This window comes from Phocoena sinus, chromosome X (genome assembly GCF_008692025.1).
Source record: "Phocoena sinus isolate mPhoSin1 chromosome X, mPhoSin1.pri, whole genome shotgun sequence".
NCBI lineage: Eukaryota > Metazoa > Chordata > Mammalia > Artiodactyla > Phocoenidae > Phocoena > Phocoena sinus.
Genome location: NC_045784.1, coordinates 116200767 through 116220458, shown reverse-complemented (window position 1 = coordinate 116220458; position 19692 = coordinate 116200767). Strand labels below are relative to the sequence as shown.

At 39.7% G+C, this 19692-nt stretch overlaps 1 pseudogene; it reads right to left on the bottom strand.

Annotated features, from left to right (window-relative positions):
* LOC116747202 overlaps window positions 1-19692 on the bottom strand; it is a 106983-nt pseudogene that overhangs the window by 70044 nt on the left and 17247 nt on the right.

Genomic DNA, 19692 nt, shown 5'->3' with positions numbered 1-19692 from the left:
ATTCCTTTCCCCAGATTACACTTCTGTGTTTCATCCAGAGATTAGAAGACTGGACTATACTTATTGGACTAGTAAATTGCCTGTTTTCACCAATTGTACTGTGGGTAAACTGCAGGATGTAGGATCAAGTAAGCCTGACCTCTAGCTGGATGATTCAAAGTACACACACACACATTTCTAACATAAACGTTTCTCATTTTCTTTACAGTAACTCTGTAGGCAGAAAATATAATAGACCTTTAATATAGAAAGCCAGAATGGAATAGTGGAAAAACTATGAGTTTGGGGCCAAACAGACCTGAGTTTGAATATCACTTCCACCTCCTGCTAGCTACGATCCAGAGAAAATTACTTCAGCTCACTGGGCTTCAGGATCCTCATTTATAAAATGGAGATAACATTTTATAGGTGATACATAGGGACAAAAGCAAGGCATCCCCAAACTGGAATTGCTTTCAGAATGAGATTAGGAAGAATCGTGTTATAATGGCTGTCAGGCCATCTATAGAAATGACACAAACCAAGCACAATTTGTAAGTGTTCAAAGAGATTTGAGACCTAATCCCAAATAAGGTGATTAGGGCTTTGTCTCAGGAAATCAAATCTAAAGCCATAAGAAATAAGCCTTATATAAAATCAAGTATAATGAAAGCTGAATCAAAAATATGATGTATAACCTTTAAAAACTATAAAGAGAAATACATATATCTACACAGTCATAAGAAGTTTTCCCTATGAAAGGAAAGCTCCAAAGTTCATCTTCTGGAGAAGCACCTCTAACACTGTCCAAGGCTAAGAGTACCTGACCCATGAATATGAACCAGGTATCTGGTCCATGGGCAAGCATAGCACTAGTGCACCTGAATATCATCTTTTAATACTCTCTTACTTTTGCTCTGGGGTCCTATACTCACCAAGAAACTTTCTATTTATTCTATTCTATTTATATTTGCTTTCTCATATATCTTTATTATAAGCAGATGGGCTAACCAGCTGACATGAATGGTGTAGTCCACTAGACATTTATCTTCCTTCGCATAAATTACAAAATTGGTGTTCTGGTTTATATATTGGATCCTTAGGAGTGTGCCTAGTATGAATCTACCTCCCTTTGTTATACTCACAGAATTAAAATTCTGAAGCAAGATTTTTTAAACTGACAGAAACCTAGTATTGCTGAGTGTGTGAGGAAACTGCAGATCTTCAGGCCTAGTGACTTTTCTGCAAAAGAATTTGGTAAGGTATTATCAAAATGTGCCCACCCTGTTACCTAAATAACCCTACTTCTAGGAATTTTAGTCTAGGAGATAATCAGACAAATAAAAAAGTAAGGATGGGCTTCCCTGGTGGCGCAGTGGTTGAGAGTCCGCCTGCCAATGCAGGCGACACGGGTTCGTGCCCCGGTCCGGGAGGATCCCACGTGCCGCGGAGCGGCTGGGCCCGTGAGCCATGGCGGCTGGGCCTGCGCGTCCGGCGCCTGTGCTCCGCAACGGGAGAGGCCGCGACAGTGAGAGGCCCGCGTACCGCAAAACAAAAACAAAACAAAACAAAACAAAAAAAAGTAAGGATGCTCATTAAAGCATTGTTTATAATCATTAAAAATTAGACATTTGGGTTGTTTTTATCAGTATGGCACTAAATAAGTCAATTACAGCCTGTATGTTAAATATACTATGTAGTCAATAAAAAGAAGGCTGTGACTCTATTTATTGACCTGGAAAGATGTCCATGACATACACATTAAGTGAAAATAGCACATGTAATATCCCATTTGTACAAAGATGTACACATTTTAGCACCACATGCAGTGTTTTCCTTAAATATTCTACAGAAAATTATATCCCCATGAGTTCTTGCCATGGTCTATGAAATGCTGCATATTACAATCATCTTTTGAAAATTCACAATGCTTTTTAACATACTGGATACTCATAAAGCCATTGTTTTAACGTTGTTTAACCTAGCATTATCCAAAGTAACCTCATCATAGATCCCTTTTTCACATAACACCTTTTAAAATACCAAGCTAAAATAAATAAAATATGAAAGAACTAGTTTACAGAAAACTCTTTGGAAAACGCTTCGAAGAGCTGATACATTGTTCACCAGAATGTTAACAGTCAATCTGTCTGTCTACCTATCTATCTATTTACCAAAAATACATACCATCTTTATAAAAATAGCTATTTAAAAAAGGAAAAATTCCAGATGTACAAATAATAATGAATGTTATATGTTGAGGACCTACTCTGTGTCATGCTAAGGGCTTTATATATTCTGAAAATGAGGATGAAATGACATGAGAAGAACTCAGTCCTCAGAGATCACATGACTTGCCTACGTTCATGCAGTTTAGTAAGTGGCCAAGCCCCAATTTGAACTGTAGGTCAGTCCAAATGTCCAATATGTCATCCCTTTTCACTACAATAGATTGTGTCTCTTCCACAAGATATTCTTCCTTGAAGGTCTCACTGCACCCCTCTGGTTACCCATGTACCTCATTCAAACCTAAGTATGAAGTATGAGAAAGTAAAGTACTGGGCAAGGTACCTGAAATGTAGTGGATTGAGTACAGCAATTCCTGTAATTATTGTCTTTTGAAAAGTTTTAACATAAAGAACTTACCTACTTTCTTGGGCTCCTAAGCTGTGATACACAACTTTAAATTGACGCAAATTAAGGTTTAATACTAATGAAATAGATGATATTTATATACTTGATTTGGGAAAAAAATAAGATGATGGCATGGAACACTTACTTCAAATTTCACAGAGTAAGTGTAGGTTACATTCAACTTATCTGTATTCTCCAGGAATTTCCATAGGGGGTCCATCACAAGTTAGGTGGTTTTCATCTGAATGTTTATAGCTAATAAAAGAGAGGGAAAAAAGGAAGAGAAAGGAATTTTTATACCAAACTGACATCGTAAATTTCTGATTCATGGCTCTTCAGGCACGTTAACAATAGAAGGCTGAAAAAAGAATAGGCCTTTCATTATATTCTGCATTTAAAACTCTTTACGATTTAAAATATTTTTGCTTCTAAATGTCCCTAACACACAAATAAGACTCAGTATACTGCCCAAAACACAATACTTAAGAACCTTCTCTTTGCCTGTGGATAGATTTTTTTTTAATCCTTCTATTAGCAAATGGCTTTATTTTTTTGTCTTTTATTGCATCCCCCTTTCTATATACTAAGACAGAAAACTATCTTGTAACCTTAGCTATAGAGTTAGAAAATCAAATAGATGATGCAGAAATCATATTTATAAGCACCCAGAGATTTGAGGGCCTACTGTGTGTAAAATGCCATGCTTAATGATGAAAGGTACTGAGTATATAATCTATGTGAACCTTTTGTGTTTGAAAAAGAGAATGATTACTAAAACCAGAAGATGGAAAACAAAAACTAGAGAAGTTTGAAACTAGACAGGACTGGTGAAGCTAGCAAATTCCTGGTCAGAAATAGAGACTCTTCTGTCACTTGAAAAGTAAAAGAGGAATAAAGGGTGATAGAAAATCACAAGGAGAAACCATGATGCTTCCATTTTGAATTATTTACTCAACATACAGTTTACCCCTTGGCTTCTGTCTAAAGAATAATACGTAACCCTTATGGGATTGTTATCTGTACGTGTATATGCACAATAAGGCCACTCGCTCACGATTGCAACGGTTATTGGTGTGTGCCTCTTTTTATTCATTCCTGCAACCCTACTGTCTGGTACATAATGTGCCCTTATATTATACGTGTTTGTAGGATGAATGCATTCTACTTAAAGCCAAAATACAATTTAAAACAGCTATGAATTAGAGAAATAATAATTGTTAAGGCTACAGATCAAAACTTAACATTAAAGAGAAAAATTAAATTACTGCATGATAATGCATATCAAGGTTCACTGTTTAAGTATGGGTCCTGAACCCAGTACAGGAAAGCTCTGCATTTCATATGAGAGATTATGCAGCAAAAATTGTGCTAAGATCTCTAGTCAAGGTAGAAGCCCTATTTTTAACCACTGACCTTATATATTGGTTGTATAAGGCCTTACAAGCCATTTTCAGAACTTTGACTTTTACTCTAAGACGGGAAGTCACTGGAAGGCTCTGAGCAGAGGATTCACACGAGCTGAAATTTAAAAAGGAATGCTCTGAATGCTGTACTGAGAACAGACTGTGAGAAGACAAGTCTGGCAGCAAGGAGACCAACTAGGTTTTTGCAACAATCCATGTGAGATATAACCATGTCTTGGACCAGCTGATAGTGGTGAAGGTGATGAGAAGTGGTGGATTCTGAAAATATTTAAAAAATAGAGCCACATGGGGAATTCACTGGCTGTCCAGTGGTTAAGACACAGGGCTTTCACTGCTGTGGACTCGGGTTCGATCCCTGGTCAGGGAACTAGGATCCTGCAAGCCGCGTGATGCAGCCAAAAAAAAAATTCAAGCCCATGATCTGCCACAGGGTTGGACTAGATATAGGGTATAAGTGAAGAATGATAAAGAGGAATCAAGGGCGATGCCTGAGCAACTAGAAGGATGTAGTTGCCATTTACTAAGATGCAGAAGACAACAGGAGAAGCAGATTTGAAGGGAAGATTAGAAGTTCTTTTGGGAACATGTTAAGTTGGAAATGCCTACTAGACATCCAAGTGGACGGGTCAAGTAAACAGCCAGATATACAAGTCTAGAGACCTAAGCGTCATTGAGGTATCTGACGCGATGAGACAGGGTAAGATCGCCAAGGTGTGAGTATAAATAAAGAAGAGGCAAAGCTCAAAGACTGAGTCCTGGGGCCCTCCGACATTAAGAGGTTGGAGAAATGAGGGAATTCCCTGGCTGTCCAGCGGTTAGGACTCCATGCCCTCACTGCCAAGGGCCCAGGTTCAGTCGGGGAACTAAAATCCCACAAGCTGTGTGGTGAGGCCAAAAATGAAAAAAAAATAGGTTGGAGAAATGAAAAGACTGATGAGCAACCAGTAAAACAGGAGAAAACCACGAAAGTGGTAACCCAAAAGCCAAAGGCAGCAGGTGTTTTAAGGAAAAAGAGATGATCAGTTATAGCAACCATCGGGGAAATTAACAAAGTACAGAACCTGAAAGAAAACACAAGACTCTAGACCCAGAAAACTATTAGGCCTAACTCACGTCTATGACCACGTCTATTGCCTAATTCTGAAAAAGATGAATTTTAACACAGTCTTTCTCAGGGGGCTCAGATGAATGAGCTTTACTGTGATTAGATAAAAGTTTTATTGCATGCATACATACGCTATTACTATGGGCAGTATAGAATAAATGCAGCTCTAGAAAGTGATTTTCTTGGCTTTTTTACTCTATCCGAGCCTGAGAATATGAGATGTGATTACAAGCATTAAATGTGATTTTCATATAGCTGATGAGATTAGCTTCCTGTATCATACTTTGTATGTTTACTACCTTTCTACCCAAATGACTTTCAACATGAGTAGCCATCCTGAGTCAGACCTCACAGCCCATCAACCTAAAATTCTGTTCCCAGATATCAGAAGTGACAGACACAAAGAAGCATGGGCGGTTGCTCTTGGTTAGTATTCCCTGGCCTCTCTTAGTAGCTCTATTTACCCCGTTATTCATAAATATGTCCTGATCCTTTTAATCCTTCTTTTATTTCCTGTCTGCAACACCTTATGAAATAAATCTTCAAAAGTTTTTAACGTAGCCACTAATTTAAAAAGAATATCTTTTTACTAAGATAAATCAGAGTTGGAAAGTACCAGTGTTCTTCATCTTTTGGGGTCTGTTTATCTAATGAAATGTATGGACGCCTTTGCCCAAAAACATACACATCAATAAAAACTGGGAACAGATACAGATAGTTTATAAACATGTAAAACAATGCTAAATATCACTCATAATAAACAAATAAAAATTAAAAATATTAAAAAAATAAAATAAAATAAAAATTGGGTTTGATGCATCAGTATCTATATTAAAAACTCCTAATTCAGCCCTCTCCTATTGCAGATGAGGAAATTTAAACCTATGAGAGATCAAGTTAACCTACCCATGGTCAAAAGCTTGGCACAGTACATTCTTGAACTATTCTTTCCCTTTGGCCATCAGCTGTGACAGATGGAACAACCTTGGCTAAAGTAAAATAGGCCAGTAGGCTTAAAAACAATGAAGTCTGATTCATGTCGATGAAACTTAGGGTTGACTTCCAAAATGGAACCAGCAGAGATGAGACAAAAACCAAATTCCTTGTTCTGTGTTCAGAAAACCATACCACACTTACCTCCTTTAATATACTTCACATAAGTTTCAAAGGATCACTTGTCCCATCCTAATATTTCAGGTTTTATAATATTTTGCCCATATGGATCATGATTTGATACACTGTGTGATATATTCCCCCCTGTCTCTTTTAATTGAAGAGTACTATTCTTATCCTGCAGTTTCAAAGAATCTTAAAGTTGGAACATTAAAGGTCACCTGTCCAGTCTCTTACCCAATACAGAATTGCCCTTTACAATTCATTAAGCACTCACTTACTAGGGACCAGACACTCACTTACTAGGGACCAGACATTAAGCACTCACTTACTAGGGACCACTCACTTACTAGGGACCAGACACTATGCTGGGTGCCTAATTATGAAATCTCAAAGAGCTGGGTCATCTAGGCTCTTCCTACAAACGTGTAGGGATTAACTACTCACTAATTCTTGAGGTTGCTTATTCAAATGTTAGAGAGCTCTAATTGCTAGCAGATTCTTCCTTATACCCAGCTGATACCAGCCTAATAGACTCCACTGGTACTAGAATTGTCCTCTGAAGAAACACAAATCTTAATCTAATCTCTTTGTCATATGGCAGCAACTAAAGAAGAGAGTTAAGATACCCTCAATAAGTCAATTCTCTTCCAGATCTGTCAGTTCTTCCTCACATTACATGTTATTCAGATGCTTACTATAGGTTAAATGGAATAAAATTGCCTATTTGATTTTTCTTTTTTAATTTTTGGCTGTGTTGGGTCTCCATTGCTGCGTGCAGGCTTTCTTTAGTTGTGGCGAGCGGGGGCTACTCTTGTTGCAGAGCATGGGCTTCTCACTGCAGTGGTTTCTCTCATTGTGGAGCACAGGCTCTAGGTGCACGGGCTTCAGTAGTTGCAGCATGCGGGCTCAGTAGTTGTGGCACGCGGGCCCTAGAGCGCGCAGGCTTCAGTAGTTGTGGCACGTGGGCTCAGTAGTTGTGGCTCGTGGGCTCTAGAGCACAGGATCAGTAGTTGTGGCGCACGGGCTTAATTGCTCCGCAGCATGTGGGATCTTCCCGGAGCAGGGATGGAACCCATGTCCCCTGCATTGGTAGGTGGATTCTTAACCACTGCACCACTAGGGAAGTCCCTGCCTATTTGATTTTTCAAACTTTATGTCTAAGGTTATATCACACATGTATCCTAAAGATAAAAATTCTGGTGAGATCTTCTACATTTTGAATTAATTTTTAAATTAATGGAACTAATTAGAAAGAGATTCTATAATTACCTTTTGGGATCAAGTCTAGCAATAACCAATCTTACAATACCCCAATTTGTTTCACTTTCCCCGTGATATGTAATGGTAATATCGACATGGCTGAAGAGGTAGAAAGTATTACTTTTGTTGAATTCAGACTGCAGAAAGATAAAGAAATTTGAAAGAAGTTTGAACTTTTCCTACAAACTAAAAATATAAAATCTAATCACGGAATGAAAATGGGATATGTTACTTCCAAAAAAATCAAGCTATAAATTAAGCATACTGAAGTGTAAATGTGTTTTTATAAGATAAAAACTGCAGCCCTGAGCATCTGGCCTAAAATTAAGATGTTAATTAATTCTACAGTTTTAAATAGTTGTTACAAAGGAATAATATTGCAAATGTAAAATTCACAAATGCATGCATCGCTGGATTTTTAACCACACAAAACTATGAAGTAATACAAATAAACTAATAAAGTGTTATCAGTACTTAAAGTTTAAGCCTATCAAGAGTTTGGGCTTGGGCTTCCCTGGTGGCGCAGTGGTTGAGGGTCTGCCTGCCGATGCAGGGGACACGGGTTCGTGCCCCGGTCCGGGAGGATCCCACATGCCGCGGAGCGGCTGGGCCCGTGAGCCATGGCCGCTGGGCCTGCGCGTCCAGAGCCTGTGCTCCGCAACGGGAGAGGCCACAACAGTGAGAGGCCCACGTACCGCAAAATGAGTTTGGGCTTTATTTATGGTAAAAGTAATGAAGCAAGAAAAAAGAGAAGGAAGATGTGTTTCAGAATGTTAACTGTGGAGCCTCTGGGTAGTGAGATTATAGGCAATAATTTTTCCTCTACTTCTTTAGATTTTTCTGTACTTATGAAATTTTGTATAATGAGGATATATCTACATTTATAATCAGAAGCATCAAACAGATAAAAACGGAGTGAAACTCTCTCTACCAGCCAAGTATTCATTAGTTCACTCTCTAGTAGCCACAACTATATCTGAAGATAATTATCTTAGTCAATTCTTCTTAAACTTGAAAGTTTATACAAATTGCCCAGGGATCTTGTTAAAATGCAGATTCTGACTTGCTGGGCCTAGGGTGAAGCCTGAGATTCTGTATGTCTAACAAGCTGATGCTCCTGGTCCTGGAACACACTTTGAGAACCAGTGGTTAAGGGAGAGTGAGGGGCTATATTTCCATAAGGATTTGGGGGGCAGTTTTTGTATAAGAGTTGTGATGGGTTGGACTGTGTCCCCCCCCCCAAAAGACAGGCTTAAGTCCTAACCCACTGTACCTGTGAATGTGACCTTATTTGGAAATAGGGTCTCTGTAAGACAAAAATCAATTTAAGATGAATGAGGCCATTCGGGTGGGCTCTAATCCAATATAACCAGAGTCTTCATAAAAAGAGGAAAAGGCCATGTAGAAAGAGAAACACACAGGCAGAAGGCCATGTAAAGACAGAGGAGGAGAATGGAGGGATGCAGCCACAAGCCAAGGACTGCTGGCCATCACTAGAATCTAGGAGAGAGGCATGGAACAGATTCTCCCTCAGAGCCCTCAGAAGGAACAAGCACTTCTGCTGACACCTTCATCTCGGACTTCTAGTCTCCAAAACTCTGAGACAATAAATTTTTGTTGTTTTAAGACACCCATTTTGTGTACTTTGTTACAGCAGCCCTAGCAAACTAAGATAAGGGTTAACAATATGAACTTTGCAATCAGACAGCCATTTACTAGCTATATGATCACAGACAAGTCATTTAACCTCTTTGAGTCTCAGTTTCCCCTTTTTAAAATTGGGGACAATGATAGGATTGTCCATAAGATTTTTGAGAGGATTAAACAGAATAATGTATGTAAAGTACTTAGTGCAGTGCTTGGCATAGAAAGCCTAAATATTAGCTATTATGTCACCCAGGCCTTCAATCTTCAGAGAATGAGTACAAATCAGCCTTGTCAATTACCATGTTGAGTAATCTACAACATGCAGGACTCCTAGATTATGACGAATCTCAGAATTGAGAGTGATAGACCTGAAGGAAATTTAGAGATCATTTAGTACAGTGATGATAAAGAAGACAGTAAGGAGTGATCCTGAGGCGGTGTATCAGAATCAGCTTGGGATGGAAAGTAAGTACTGCTCACCACAATACTGTCCATAGTTGCAAAAACCTAGAAACAACCAAAAATGTCTATCAGTACAGTTAAATGAAAGATGGTATAAACATACAGAGAAATAAAATGCAGCTAGTAGAGCATGTACTGGTACAGAGCTATGTGCGTGATACATACTAATAGAAGCAGCACAGCATAGGGGTTAAAGACTCCACAGTCAAACTGGCTAGGTTGAAAAGCCCAGGAATGGCATGTGCTGGCCTGTGTGACCTTGGCCGAGTTGCTTAACCTCTCAGTGTCTTTGGTTTCCGAACCTATACTGTAGAAATCATAACAGAGTGCTGTGAGGGTTAAATCTGCCCACGGAAAGCATTTCAACCACCGTCACGCATACTCAATCTGACAGATAAAGTGGTAACAAGGCCCTTCAGGATCTGAATCCCGCTTGTCTCTCCAGACTCATCTGCTGCCATAGCCTCTACTTATAATCTGAAAAATTACTAAAGAGAATTCTTTATTCTGTGCTCTCATAGCACTCAGCTCATATCTCTGCCACTTACCACATCAAATTGTACTCAGTGTATTTACATGTTTACATCCCCTAGTAAATTGTGTTCCCAGTAGATCACAAGCCTATGAACTTTGTCTGGATCATTCATTCACTCAACAAATATTTTTGAACATCCACTATGTGTCAGGCACTTCTCAATATATCCTCAGAGCTAATATCCAGTAGATGCTCAAAAAATATGAGGCAGTTTGGTATGGTACAAAGAGATTCAAAATTTGGATCAAGAAACATTGGGATAGAATTCAGATTTGGCCACATACTATCTTTTGTACGTGAGTCTTTCTGGGCCTTAGTTTTCTTAGCTGTAAAAATGGGGCTATCATCACTTAATTCATAAAATTGTTGAGGATTAAGTGAGAATTATACAGAAAGACCTAGCACAGCACCTGGCACAGAGTAAGGAAGTCATTAAATGTTAGTTTCCTTCCTACTAGATATTAAATTGTGCTTTAAAAACTTAACTAGATTTCCAATTCCAATCATTATTTGGGCCAAATCTCCTGCTAAAAACTACAAATGATAAATATAACAAATATCTCCTTAAAAGAAACATGAGCATGGAATGTACAACACCAATAGTTAACCCTAATGTAAGTATGGACTTCGGATGATGTATGGTGTGATGGACCAATGTAGGTTCATCAGTTTTAACAAATGTCCAATTTTGGTGGAGGATGCTGAGAATGGGGGAGACTATGCATGGGTGGGGCAGAGGGTAGATGGGAAAATCTCTGTACCTTCCTCTCAATTTTGCTGTGAACCTAAACCTGCTCTAAAAAGGTAAAGTCTTTAAAATTTAAAAAAGAAAAAAAGCAACATGAGGTGACAAGAAAGTAAGGAACTACCATGCCAAATTCTAAGGGAAAGTAGGAAGCCAGAGAGGGCAGCTGGGTAAGGGAGCACTGATGCTACTATTGCCCTGAGGTCACCTTCCGGGGTGGGCAAACTTGAACTTGGGTTTGGGTAGCTTCATGAGATGAGGAGGCGGGGAACTCAGGGAAGGCCCTCCCAGGTGAAAAGGCTAATATGAGACCTTCTGCACATTAAGCTGAGACCACCCACCCCCTCCAAAAGTAACATCCTCAGGGTAAGGTGAGCCAGAAGTGAACCTGCTCCTATAGTCCCCAATGGACTACTGGGAAGAAGGCCTTGAAGCTAACAAGAACAAGGCAGAGGTGGGGGGAGAGAAATAAAACTGTCCTTAAAAAGTTGTGGCCACAGACCAGCCCTGATATAGATTTGCAGGCTGGATTCACATCATCATGGTGGCCCCAGAAAGTTCAAGTTATGAATTTGCTTTAAGGTGGTCCCAGACTGGTATTTCCCAAAGACTCCTTGTGGAAGTAAAGGAAAATCCTCTCTGGAGGAAAGTACTTCGACCCTAGGACTCAAGAAACTCCACAAACAATCTTCGAGAAACAATAAATATGTAGTCCAAAAATGGAGCATACAAGGAAAAAAGGAATTATGAGCAAGAATCAGCAGAAAACCAACTTGTAAAGAGTTCAGTTCCAGAAATGATCACAAGCAGATTTAAAATTAACCAAATTTAATATATTTTAAAGACATCAAATACAAGTTGAAAGCATTTGCATGAAACAGAAAAGTACAAAATAATGACCTAGCAGATCTGAAGAACAAAACTTGTAGAAATGAGAAGATGATTGCTGAAATTCTCTTCTCTTAAGAAAAGGAACAAGTGGAAAAGAGAATTTATAGACTAGAAGATAGACCAGAAGAACATAGCACAGGAAAAAAGTGGAAAATACAGAAGGGAAGTTAACAGACATGGAGGAGGGGCTTTCCTGGTGGCACAGTGGTTAGGAATCTGCCTGCCAATGCAGGGGACATGGGTTTCGAGCCTCGGTCCAGGAAGACCCCACATGTCACGTAGCAACTAAGCCCGTGTGCCACAATTACTGAGACTGCACTCTAGAGCCCACAAGCCACAACTACTGAAGCCTGCGGGCCTAGAGCCTGTGCTCCGCAACAAGAGAAGCCACTGCAGTGAGAAGGCCCACACACCGCAAGGAAGAGCAACCCCCTCTCAACGCAACTAGAGAAAGCCCACGCACAGCAACGAAGACCCAACAAAGCCAAAAATAATAAATAAAATAAATTTATTTTTAAAAAAAGCAAAAGAGAGACATGGAGGAGAAAATAACATTTAACATAGCTTTAATTGGAGTCTGAAAAGGAAAGAAAATATCTCACCACGGCTGAGAATTACAGAACTGATAAAAGGCACCAATCCAGGAAACTTAAGGAATTACAAACAGGATTAAAAACAAAGCAAAACAGGGACTTCCCTGGTGGTGCAGTGGTTAAGAATCCACCTGCCAATGCAGGGGACGCAGGTTTGAGCCCTGGTCCAGGAAGATCCCACATGCCACAGAGCAACTAAGCCCGTGTGCCACAACTACTGAGACTGCGCTCTAGAGCCCACAAGCCACAACTACTGAGCCCATGTGCCACAACTACTGAAGCCCATACACCTAGAGTCCGTGCTCCACAACAAGAGAAGCCACTACAATGAGAAGCCCGCGCACCGCAACGAAGAGTAGCCCCCGCTCACCACAACTAGAGAAAAGCCCGCACGCAGCAATGAAGACCCAATGCAGCCAAAAATTAATTAAATAATTATTTTTTTTTTAAAAAAAGCAAAACAAAAATCCATGACCAGACACAGAATCATGAAACTGCATAACACCCCCTAAAGAAAGAAGTGACTGGGAGTTCCCTGGTGGCCTACTGGTTAGGATTCTGGGCTTTCACTGCCTCAGCCAGAGTTCAACCCCTGGTCGGGGAACTGAAATCCCACAAGCTGTGTGGCACAGCCAAAAAAAACTGTGACTAATAAGTAGGTATAAATGAAAGGACTATAACAGAAATACAAACCTTAAATATTAGAATTACAACAATAAAAATGTAGACCACATAAAGACTTTTCAAATAAATATTATATTTCATGGACTCTAAAATGCCATCACTTATAAAACATCGTTACAGACTTCCCTGGTGGCACAGTGGCTAGGAATCTGCCTGCCAGTGCAGGGGACACGGGTTCCAGCCCCGGTCCGGGAAAATCCCACATGCCACAGAGCAACTAAGCCCATGTGCCACAACTACTGAGCCTGCGCTCTAGAGCCCGCGAGCCACAGCTACTGAGCCCACATGCCACAACTACCGAAGCCCGCACGCCTAGAGCCCGTGCTCCGCAACAAGAGAAGCCACCGCAATGAGAAGCCCATGCACTGCAACGAAGAGTAGCCCCCGCTCACCACAACTAGAGAAAGGCTGCACACAGCAAGGAAGACCCAATGTAGCCAAAAATAAATTAATTAAGTAAATAATTTTTTTTAATTTTTTTTAAAAATCATTATTTTATGTACTGCTAAAAAGAAACACTGTCAATTAACCTTTAACATGCCATCAACCGGAAGACACATCTTGATTTCATAAATGTTAAAATATGGGGAAACATGAGTCTGAGAATCAATAAAATGTGAAATATCAAAATAGTAAAGAAAATGTAATAAAACAGAACTGAAAGCAAATGTCATATCAATACATGTAAATGGGCTTAACTCACCTATTAAGAGGAAAAGATTTTTCAGAAGATACCACAAAGCAAAACTCAACATGTTGTATAAAAGAGACACATCTAAAAGAGTCTGAAAAGTTAAAAATGAAAGGATAGGCAAAGTTACACGAAGCAAACGTATGCAAAAAGAAAGCAAGAGAGCTGGACTTCCTCCTCCAGACATGATTGAATAACACGAGGCTAGATTTACTCTTTCAACTTAAACAACTTTTTCAAATGGGTAAAATATGCGAAACAACAGTTTTCAGACCTTGGACAACAAAGAACATTAAAAGAGTGATCACCCAGAGATGGGGAAGCCTCACGCTTCCTTCCCTGAGAGGATTTCCAGGTTGTGGTGCAGGGAAAGGGTACTCAAGCAGAGCCCTGCAATCTCTCCCAGTTGAGAAGACAAAGTTCAAAGTCCAGAGAGGCCAAGGGGGCTAGATTTTGTGGGGCAGATTACCAGAGAGAGGAGAGCCGCACAGAGATTTCTGGAGATAGGCAAGGGGTCTCTTTCATCAGAGTATTGTAGTACAGGCATGTAAGGCATGCCAGTTACTGATTTATTGCCTCTCATCCCCAAATTTATGCTCTTTGACCTCTGTGAAAATTATCTGGGCCCTTTCAATATTTTAAATAGTTCTCCTTCGCAACCTGACACTGAATGAAGCTTTATCAGTAGAGGGCGCTGGATAGACACTGCAAGAGAAAAGGGTTTTGTTTCCTGGTTGATGAATGCTCACTCTGCAGCTCCTGTTTCTTCAGCCTCAGAAACCTCTAAGGAATTAATGGATCCACTTATCATAGTAAAAGAGAGAAACAAAAGACATCAGGTGGAGGGGGGTGAATAGGCAGAGTACAGAAGATTTTTAGGGCAGTGAAACTACTCTGTATGATATTATAACAATGAATACATGTCATTATACATTTGTCCAAACCCATAAAACGTACAATACCAAGAGTGAACCCTAATGTAAACTATGGACTTTGGGTGATAATGGTGTATCAATGAAGATTCATCAATTGTAACAAATGTGCCACATTCTGGTGATATCACGCGCCTCCTGATGAAAGAACACATCACTACTTTATCTTGCCAAAGAGATCAAACCTGAATCTAATCAAGCCGCTGGATCCATCTACCAATTTGAAGGAATCAGGGACAGAGGAAAATGCACCATTGTTTGGATGAATAATAAAGGAATGGACAAATGGATAGAAAGGTGACAAATCAAACACAGAAAATGCTAATTATAGAATCTAGGTGCTGGGTTTATAAGTGTCCAATATATAATTCATTCAACTGTTTGTGCATTTGAAAATGCTCACAAAAAACACTGAAAAAAGATACATAAAATGATCAAGTCTAAACTATAGCATCTAGGGATGTAGACCTGGGTGACAAAACCATAAAAGAAACTCAAGGAAGTGATTAGGGTAAAACTTAGGATAGTGGTTATTTTAGGGGAAGGAAGAGTGTTGTAACTGGGTAGGGACACATGGATACCTTCTGGGGTGGCTGGCCAAATTCTATTTTTTTTTTTTTTGGCGGTACGTGGGCCTCTCACTCTTGTGACCTCTCCCGTTGCAGAGCACAGGCTCCGGACGCGCAGGCTCAGTGGCCATGGCTCACGGGCCCAGCCGCTCCGCGGCATGTGGGATCTTCCCGGACTGGGGCACGAACCCGTGTCCCCTGCATCGGCAGGTGGACTCTCAACCACTGCGCCACCAGGGAAGCCCCAAATTCTATTTCTTGATCTGGCTGGGGTTTACAAAGGTGTTCCCCTTATAACGATTCATTACACTTTATATTTGTTCTGTATGGTTTTCTGTATCTGTATTTTACAACGAAAAGGGTTTTTTTTAAGTCCATATCCTTTGACCCAGCAATTACACTTATATGAATTTATCCTAAGGTCATAATTAGAAAAGAGTACACAGAGGTTTGCACAATAATAACTATCATTTACTGAGTGCCTACTATGTGTCAGACACTGCTCCAAGAACTTTACAAGTCTTATCCTATTTATCCTCACAACAATCCTATGTGATATATACTATCCTTATTCCCATTTTACAGATGAGACTCAGAGAGGTAAAAGAATGTTCACTGCAGCACCATTAATAACAAAAATTGAAAACAGCTAATCATGATGGAATGGATAAAAAATTACAATCCATCCATACAATGGAATAGTATGAAACTATTAAAAAGTATAATCATTTTCTTGTTCTTGTATTGCCTCTCTCCGTATATATGTGTGTGTATATATACATAATATACAAAATGAACATGGAAAGAAGTCCATTATAAACTTGTAAGTAAAGACAAAGGAGCAGATTACAAACATATATATATTACAATCTCACTTAGATTAAGAAATTACATATACATAAAAAGAATCTATTAAAATTGAAGAGGATTATATGAAGACTGCACTTCATACTCTTTGTACCTCTGTGTTGTATGAGGGTTTTACAAACATGTATTACTTTTTTCCCCCTTTTTTTTGGCCACAATGCACGGCATGCAGGGATCCTAGTTCCCCAGCCAGGGATGGAACCTGGGCCCCCTGCAGTGGAAGCTCAGAGCCCCAACCAGTGGACCACCAGGGAAGTCCCCAAACAGGTATTACTTTTGTAATCATCGTGGTGGTGTTCGTACAATGCTAGTGTACTTAATGAATTTTAAACTTTTTATTGATAAGACAACCATATTTGCCACTTTGATTCTAAATACCTAATTCAGCAGTTCTCAAACTTTTTTAGTCTCAGGACTCCTACTCTTAAAAATTATGAAAAACCCTAAAGAGTTTTTGTTTATGAGGGTTATATCTACCCACAGTGATCAAATTAGAACTTAAAATGCGAAAATTTTAAAACACAAGTGTACAGAAGCACACATTCCATTAGCCTTTAGAGTGATGACATCATCACACTTCACATAGCTTCTGGAAAATTCACTGTACACTCATGAACGAGTGAGAGTAAAGAAGGCAAAACACATCTTAGGATTATTATGGAAATAGTTTTCACCTGGCAGACTCCCTGAAAAGTTCTCAGAGAGTCCCAGACCTCACTTTGAGAATAGCTGATATAATTAGTCCTGCAAAAAAGATGAATCACACTATAACACTATAAACAACTTTTCTGAAACTTCCCTACAGCTTTAAGTTTGCAATGGAAGGAAGTCTGCCTGTAAAGGGGGGAAGGAGAAGGACATCAACATCTATCCAAAATAAATATCCTTAGGGACTTCCCTGGTGGTCCAGTGGTTAGGACTCCATGCTTCCACCGCAGTGGGCATGGGTTCAATCCCTGGTTGGGGAACTGACATCCCACATGCGGTGCAGTGTGGCCAAAAAAAAAAAATCCTTAAATAAAAATGAATGAGAAAATTCTCAAGAAAGCGTTCCTCTATATATAAAAGTGATGACAAAAGACAACTGCTGGTTTCACTTAACCTTGGTAATCTTAGGGGTGGCAACCCACAAATGTTGATAAAAGTTACTGCTACTCTGGCCAACTGGGGCTCTTTCAACCTATTGGTCCATTTATTCTTCCCAGACCTTCAAAGATGTGGTCTTTAAATGGTTCCAAAGAACAATTCCAGGGATTCCTTGGCAGTCCAGTGGTTAGGACTCTGTTTCTTTCACTGCCGAGGGCCCGGGTTCAATCCCTGGTCAGGGAACTAAGATCCCACAAGCAGGGAAGTGCAGCAAAAAAAAAAAAAAACATTTCCATATAGACTTCCATATAGAGTATCAAACACAGACTATATTAATGCAAATTTCTCCTACACATTAACTCCTGTCTTCTGCCACTTTTCCCTTACTTTAAAAGAATTATCAATTAAGCAGTTGTTTGCTGCTTTTCCTCCCACATTCCCTAGTGTGAACGTTTCCCATTGTGAGAAATACATATCACTGGGTATATAAGAGATAATTTTAGGTAGTAGGTGAAATAACAATCTGTACTCTACTTTTTAATCTAGGTACTTGAAAATAGATGAATAGAATATATAAGTAGTATATTAAGCCTGTAATTTCTGTAATTTCCTGCTAAATAAATTTAAGTTAAATTATGAGTAAATAGGGAGTTCCCTGGTGGCCTAGTGGTTACGATTCTGGGCTTTCCCTGCCAGGGTCCAGTTTCAATCCCTGGTCAGGGAACTGAGATCCCACAAGCCGTGCAGTGCAGCCAAAAAAAAAAAATGGCGGATAAATAATAAAACAGGTGCCTCAGATGTGGCAAAAATCAACAAGGTGGTGCATGAATGACTGAAATTCAAGAAGCACTGCCTTTTCTCTGGAAAGAAACAATTAAGGGCACCACCAATTAGACACCAAAACAGAAACCTGGCAGGCATACTCTGCTCCTCTCTCTCCCTTCCCCTTCATCCCCACTGCTGATCCACATCGAGCCTCCCCCCTTCATCCCCATTGCTGAACCACGTCAAGTCTCCACATGTAGACACAGATTATAAGCAATGCTTCCCTGTTGAGCCCTTCCATGCAATTCAGCCTCCATGGCAGCCCCAAGACACTTCTATTACCCTAGGGCCCAGTAGAAAAACAGTTGAAAACCACAAGACAGATTTCAAAAACAGTGTGATTGGGACTTCCAAGACAAAAAGATCTGAGTTACCATTGCAACAAAAAGAATAAAATACCTAGGAACAAACCTACCTAAGGAGACAAAAGACCTGTATGCAGAAACTATGAGATACTAATGAAAGAAATCAAAGACAACACAAACAGATGGGGGAGATATACCTTTTCCTGGATTGGAAGAATCAATATTGTGAAAATGACTATAATACCCAAAGCAATCTACAGATTCAATGCAATCCCTATCAAACTACCAATGGCAATTTTCAGAGAATTAGAACAAAAACTATAAGATACTAATGAAAGAAATCAAACAGAACACAAACAGATGGGGAGATATACCATTCTTGGATTGGAAGAATCAATATTGTGAAAATGACTCTACTACCCAAAGCAATCTACAGATTCAATGCAATCCCTATCAAACTACCAATGGCAATTTTCACAGAATTAGAACAAAAAATTTTATAATTTGTATGGAAACACAAAAGACCCCAAACAGCCAAAGTAATCTTGAGAAAGAAAAATGGAGCTGGAGGAATCAGGCTCCCTGACTTCAGACTATACTACAAAGCTACAGTAATCAAGACAGTATGGTACTGGCACAAAAACAGAAATATAGATCAATGGAACAGGATAGAAAGCCCAGAGATAAACCCACACACCTATGGTCACCTAATCTATGACAAAGAAGGCAAGAATATACAATGGAGAAAAGATAGTCTCTTCAATAAGTAGCACTGGGAAAACTGGACAGCTACATGTAAACGAATAACATTAGAACACTCCCTAACACCATACACGAAAACAAACTCAGAATGGATTACAGGCCTAAATGTAGGGACTCCCCTGGTGGTCCAGTGGTAAAGAATCTGCCTCACAATGCAGGGAACATGAGTTTGATCCCTGGTCGGGGAACTAAGATCCCACATGCCGCAGGGAAACTAAGCCCTCGGGCCACAACTACTGAGCTCATGTGCCCTGGAGCCCGTGCACCACAGCTAAAGAAGAGAAAACCCACACGCCACAACTAGAGAGAAGCCTGCACACCACAATGAAAGATCCCACATGCCCACAATGAAGAACCCGCATGCCACAACTAACACACGGCACAGCCAAAAAAATAAAATTAATTAATTAATTAAATGTTTAAAAAAAAAGACCTAAATGTAAGACCGGACACTATAAAACTCTTAGAGGAAAACATAGGAAGAACACTCTGACATAAATCACAGCAAGATCTTTTCTGACCCACCTCCTATAGTAATGAGAATAAAAACAAAAATAAACAAATGGGACCTAATTAAACT